Below are 6,454 nucleotides of genomic sequence, written 5' to 3' on the forward strand. Positions count from 1 at the left end.
GACGTGCGCTATAAAAAGAGGGATGAGAAGGGACGTGCGCTATAAAAAGAGGGATGAGAAGGGACGTGCGCTATGAAAAGAGGGATGAGAAGGGACGTGCGCTATGAAAAGAGGGATGAGAAGGGACGTGCGCTATGAAAAGAGGGATGAGAAGGGACGTGCGCTATGAAAAGAGGGATGAGAAGGGACGTGCGCTATGAAAAGAGGGATGAGAAGGGACGTGCGCTATAAAAAGAGGGATGAGAAGGGACGTGCGCTATAAAAAGAGAGAAGAGAAGGGACGTGCGCTATAAAAAGAGAGAAGAGAAGGGACGTGCGCTATAAAAAGAGAGAAGAGAAGGGACGTGCGCTATAAAAAGAGAGAAGAGAAGGGACGTGCGCTATAAAAAGAGAGAAGAGAAGGGACGTGCGCTATAAAAAGAGAGAAGAGAAGGGACGTGCGCTATAAAAAGAGAGAAGAGAAGGGACGTGCGCTATAAAAAGAGAGAAGAGAAGGGACGTGCGCTATAAAAAGAGAGAAGAGAAGGGACGTGCGCTATAAAAAGAGAGAAGAGAAGGGACGTGCGCTATAAAAAGAGGGATGAGAAGGGACGTGCGCTATAAAAAAAGGGATGAGAAGGGACGTGCGCTATAAAAAGAGGGATGAGAAGGGACGTGCGCTATAAAAAGAGGGATGAGAAGGGACGTGCGCTATAAAAAGAGGGATGAGAAGGGACGTGCGCTATAAAAAGAGGGATGAGAAGGGACGTGCGCTATAAAAAGAGGGATGAGAAGGGACGTGCGCTATAAAAAGAGGGATGAGAAGGGACGTGCGCTATAAAAAGAGGGATGAGAAGGGACGTGCGCTATAAAAAGAGGGATGAGAAGGGACGTGCGCTATAAAAAGAGGGATGAGAAGGGACGTGCGCTATAAAAAGAGGGATGAGAAGGGACGTGCGCTATAAAAAGAGGGATGAGAAGGGACGTGCGCTATAAAAAGAGGGATGAGAAGGGACGTGCGCTATAAAAAGAGGGATGAGAAGGGACGTGCGCTATAAAAAGAGGGATGAGAAGGGACGTGCGCTATAAAAAGAGGGATGAGAAGGGACATGTGATATATAAAGAGGGATGAGAAGGGACATGTGATATAAAAAGAGAGATGAGAAGGGACATGTGATATAAAAAGAGAGATGAGAAGGGACATGTGATATAAAAAGAGAGATGAGAAGGGACATGTGATATATAAAGAGGGATGAGAAGGGACATGTGATATATAAAGAGGGATGAGAAGGGACATGTGATATAAAAAGAGAGATGAGAAGGGACATGTGATATATAAAGAGGGATGAGAAGGGACATAGGTAAAGCCCCAGTAATTGTACTAGTATAGTGCAGTGTACAGGGGTCTCCTGTGTCCCTCATCCAATCACAGCAGACCAATGCCATCTCACGTCTGTCCTTATTGCCCTCTAGCAGACGCTGGGCACACTTTGCACTGATCCTCGCACATGCCGCATTACTCACTTGTCATTGGCGGAGTCCGGTGTAGTCAGTCTGGCTGGTATGGTCCCAGAGCTTAGTCATACAATCCCGGGCAGAGCGCTGTCTCCTAATCACTGTCCACTCACACTCCCACCACAGCCCTGCAGTTCAGACAAGCCGCCTACCCAGCCGCAAACTCTCTTCTTTAATCCGATTGGTTCTTCCTGACTTCTGGGCTTCGAATTGGCCAATCGCAATGCGGTTTGTCGGCAGAGCGGGGCCCCGCCCCGGGCAGAGGTGTGAGTGTGGATGGGAGGAGGCGGTGTGTGAGGAGGATGGGAGCTGTGCTGTTTACAATGATATTTCTGTGTGTATTTCACTCACAGCCCCGAGGCTCCGCAGACCATCTCTGACCATAAACAGGCTGTAGTCACATTGTAGCGTTTTGTGAACTCGTGCTAAATCACCCAATGCATATGCACACGTTGTTGCGACATACACAAGGCAGCGCATTCATTTCAATGGGATTCCCTACACATGAAAACGCAGCAGAACAGTTCATATAATCATTGTGAGGTGCATTTGTGAGGTGCTATTAACAATGAATGTCACCTCATGTTATGTAAAACACATGCAAAATTGCAACAAAACTGGCAAATGCGAAGCTCAGAATGGTGCATAGCACTGCCCTTGAACTGAATGAGCTGCCCTGTGTGCATGTCATCATAAGACACAAAAGTACATATATGTGACGCCTGGGGCCCATTCATATTATGACCCCCACACTATGGGTGCGTGCAACAAACAGGCCAAGTCGCTCGTTCCCCTATTTTGGAGCAGCAAGCTTTGTGCTTTTTTTGCTTTGCCAAATGTTTTTCTGAGTGAAAACTATACATGCGAATGCACATAAAAAGCAAAAATGGATTTTACGCTTGCTGGTGTCATTTATTGTTAATAGCACCCCAAACATGGCAAACAGACGCACATTTTCACACAAAATACGTGTGAAAAATACAGTAAAACGCTTTGTTATGTAGCAAAGTCCCGGGGCCCCTGAAGCCCAATGGTGACCTCCAGAGTTAGGGACAGCTGACATCCTTCAGTGTAGAGTGGGTTACAAGGCATTGTAGGTGAAATGCAATATAAACAGGTGGGCACCAGACACTTTTTGAATGCAAAGAGATTTATTGTCTCTTCAATGTTCAATGTTAATTGACAGACTCCGAGACTGCTATAGGAAGACAGTTATACAGGTGAAGGCCTCCAGCTGGGCACCACTTCTGTATAGGTAGGACCGCTGTCTCCTATGGCAACAATCTTGTAGCTTTTACTAACTGTAGTTGTATTCAACTATCTGCAACACGAACAGTTTCTTTACCCCACACCCACTCACTGTGGATCTTCACTCAACGAGCTCCCAGTCTCTCTCACTAGACTTCAGATCCACTAGCCACTGGATCCCCTGAGCTCTTCCACTTTAGCACTAATTATCTTCCTCAAGCGTCAACCCCGCTTCACTGCTGGGTCCCTGGCCTGGCACTCACAGATACTCCTCAAGCTTCACCCCTGCTGACACATTAGGTCCCTGGCTTGGCACTACACAAGCGTCACCTCTACTGTCCCACTGGGTCCCTGACTTGACGCTCGCTGATACTTTCCCACTTCTTCACCATCCCCAGAAGTCTGCTCTGGTACTGGCCTCAACTTATTCAAAGTGGTCTCCGGTAACAAGGTGGATGATCTCTTAGTGGCGACAGCTTCCCTAGTGACAGAAGAGAGAAGTGCAACAATTCAAGAATTAGGGGGAAATCAATTGACCTCCTAACAGTTGGCCAAGGCAACTATCACTTGGCAAATAAATTTAATAGCAACCCTGCCTAAACATCAGGATGCTACAGTTAAAACGCACATGGTGCTTGAAACTCAGAAAGGTACATGAGCTACTTTTCCATGTTTGTCACATGTAGGGTAACTCATTGAAGCGAATGGCTGCCCTATGCATGTAGCGTGTGATTGTAGCCTGATATTGAAGCTGCTACACAGATAGCAAGCAATTGTTCTGTAAGTTTCAAAATTACTATCTAAGCAATTGCTAGACTTGCCAGGCTTCACAAATTTGTTGCACAATTGCAGCAAGTCTGCATTGCATGACTCCAAATCAAATTTCTTTGCAAACATTCTGCAAGTCTGCTGCAAGTTCTGGTTCAGTTATGTTGTGCAATAGTCATCCCACCGCAGGGGTTACTGTGGCTGAATTTTAATGCTGTAGACTTGCAGATCTCACAAAAGTCCCCCTGCTAACCCCTGCACTTACGCCATCCAGATTCCCCCCTCCCGCGTCTTTTCCCAAGTCCCAGCAGTCGCTTCTCCTCCCAGCCAATCAGGAGTTAGGACTCGCGGCCAATCGGTCTTAGAACTCCCGGCCAATCTGGTCTCTGGACCCACTTCCTGATTGGCTGGGAGGAGAAACAGGAAGACATTTGCGCGCCTCCGCCTTAAATCATGTGCTTCAAAAAAAAACAAAAAACATTGGAATCTATGCGTCCGGCACCCTGCGTGTAGATTAGGTGCCGGACGCATCCCTGCGCCCCTAATGGACAGACCGCCACTGCCTCCCGCTGACGCCAACGATGAGGTAATATTCCTCCCACTGATATCAAGGATTGGGCACTAATCTTACACTGAAACCAACGATGGGACACTATTCTTCTATTCTTCCCACTCACACCAACGATGAGACAATATTCCTCCCAATGATACAATGATGGGACACTATTGTTTCCACTGAAACTAACAATGGGGTATTATTCTTCCCAATGGCACCAACAATGGGACTCTATTCCTGCCACTAATACCACTGATGGGGCATTATTCCGCCTCCTTCTAACCACAGGGATGCTGTGTAATTTTTTTACTCCCATTGACCACCAAGCCTCAGGCATTATCTCCTCCCACTGGCCGCAGTTCGGCACGCTAAAGTATGAAGAACAGTAAATTGACTCCTTGTTTAGAAAGTTTGGAGACCCTTGCTTTAAATGAACCCTATGTTAGAGAAATACAGAGGCAGGTACCCTGAAAATGCTAGTTGCATGGCTGTGTGTTAATCCTCTAGCTTGAGTACTGAGTGACTGAGCTGCAACAAGTATACAGATCAAAAGACATACACTTTGTTTGCTGCATGCATGCTTGCTCTTAAGGCCCGTACACACGATAAGAAAATCGGAAGGAAAATTTTATATGACGAACGATCGCCCAATTATCTGATTGTTAGTATAGTGCAGTGGTGGCCCGTGCATTGTCGTCCCATGGGCCCCACCCCCCAACACCTCCGCCGCCCTCCCTATTCATGTGCCCAGCCCCTTTCAGGACTCTGGACACATGAAATACTATGGCGGGGATAGGCGGGGGGTGTGTATTTTGAAGCATGTTATTAGAGCCAGCGGCTCTAATAGGCTTCAAAATAGGATGGGTTTGAGGTGCAGAGCACTGCGTCCCGATCCCACTCTGTTGTGTGGCATAGCGAATTAATTTTCGCTATTTTCACACTAACCTTCCTCCCTGCCAATCAGCAGGCAGGTCAGTGAGACCTGTCTCCTGATTGGCCAAAGCATTAGGTGATCCTATTGGATGCCTAACGCTTTGGCGGAAGAGGAGACACGGCGGAGGAAGCCTGAGGAGCCAAAGGGACACAGGAGCCGCAGCCGCCCCTTCCCACCGAGGAGGAGAGCCGCCGCTTCCCGCCGAGGTGGAGAGCCCCGTCACTCCAGGAGAGGAGCAGAGCCCCGCCACACGAGCAGTAAGTGCCACTGGACCAGCCACGGGGGGGTTAGTGAAGTGACAGCTGAGCCGGGGGACGTGCCTGGCTGCATTTGATGGGCACAAGTGGCTGCATATACTGGGCAAAAGTGGCTGCATATGATGGGCACAAGTGGCTGCATTTGACGGGCACAAGTGGCAGCATATGACGGGCACAAGTGGCTGCATATGACAGGCACAAGTGGCTGCATATGATGAGCACAAGTGGTTGCATATACTGGGCACAAGTGGCTGCATATGATGGGCACAAGTGGCTGCATTTGATTGGCACAAGTGGCTGCATATACTGGGCGCAACAGCAGTTCTATTGCAGCAATTAGCTCAATCTCCTCCAGAGAAGTTAATTCTTCTTAGCCCATCCTCGAGAAAATCCTCTCACCACACAGCAAGTATCCCTCCTTGACATCTGGATGATAGTGGGCCATCTGAGGATACCTAAGAAGAGTTTGGCCCTCGGAACTTCAACCTTTTCCTAGTTCAGCCCTATGTCCAGGCTGTAAAGGCAGCTATTGGCTGGGAGGAAGCCGACACTACATCTGAGAAGTCAAAGATGTACTTCCCATTTCTAAAGAAGCAGATTTCCTTCTTTCGGCTCGGTTTCCACTAGTGCGACTTGCCATGCTACTTGGGACTGCAAAGTCGCATGACAGGTCGTACCCCATGATTTCCAATGAGTACCATTCATATCTGTGCGACCTCAAGTCGCAACAACATCAAAGTAATCCCTGCACTACTTTGGTCCCACTTTGATGCGACGTGAGGTACATAGACCTCAAGAATACACAGGCATTGTTTCAAGTCACATCAAAATTGTGTGCAACCTTGACGTTGCTATAGTGAAAACATATAGTTTCCACTATAATACGAATAGTCCCCAACTTAAAGGAACTTACCAAATGGCTGGTAAATGCCTGGAAGTCAGCAATTGCCTTATCTGTATCCAAAGCCCTGCGAGCATGGACCGAAAACATGGAAACAGTGATTCATCAAAATGTCCCTAGGGGAAATATTTTCAAGGCTTTGAATGATTTATGGCTTTCAGCAGACTTCACCTGTGAGACGGCAATGGATACAATTCGATACTTCGCAAGATCAGTGTCACTACTTGTGATAGCCATATGGGTATTGTGGTCAGAACTACACTGTGACACTGTGCCAAAACAAAATTAGGATAAAT

The 6,454-nt window shown here is 47.6% G+C and overlaps 1 protein-coding gene across 1 annotated transcript in view; it reads right to left on the reverse strand.

The window, feature by feature from the left end:
• Nucleotides 1-1,663, reverse strand: part of GAS2L3 (growth arrest specific 2 like 3) — a 50,226-nt gene extending 48,563 nt beyond the window's left edge. Inside the window, exon 1 of the mRNA XM_073620384.1 lies at nt 1,504-1,663. The gene's annotated coding sequence lies outside the window, so the exon portion shown is untranslated. The remainder of the gene's footprint in view (nt 1-1,503) is intronic.
• Between the last annotated feature and the right edge of the window lie 4,791 nt (nt 1,664-6,454).

The sequence above is a fragment of the Aquarana catesbeiana genome, linkage group LG03, assembly GCF_042186555.1.
Source record: "Aquarana catesbeiana isolate 2022-GZ linkage group LG03, ASM4218655v1, whole genome shotgun sequence".
NCBI classification, from domain to species: Eukaryota; Metazoa; Chordata; class Amphibia; order Anura; family Ranidae; genus Aquarana; species Aquarana catesbeiana.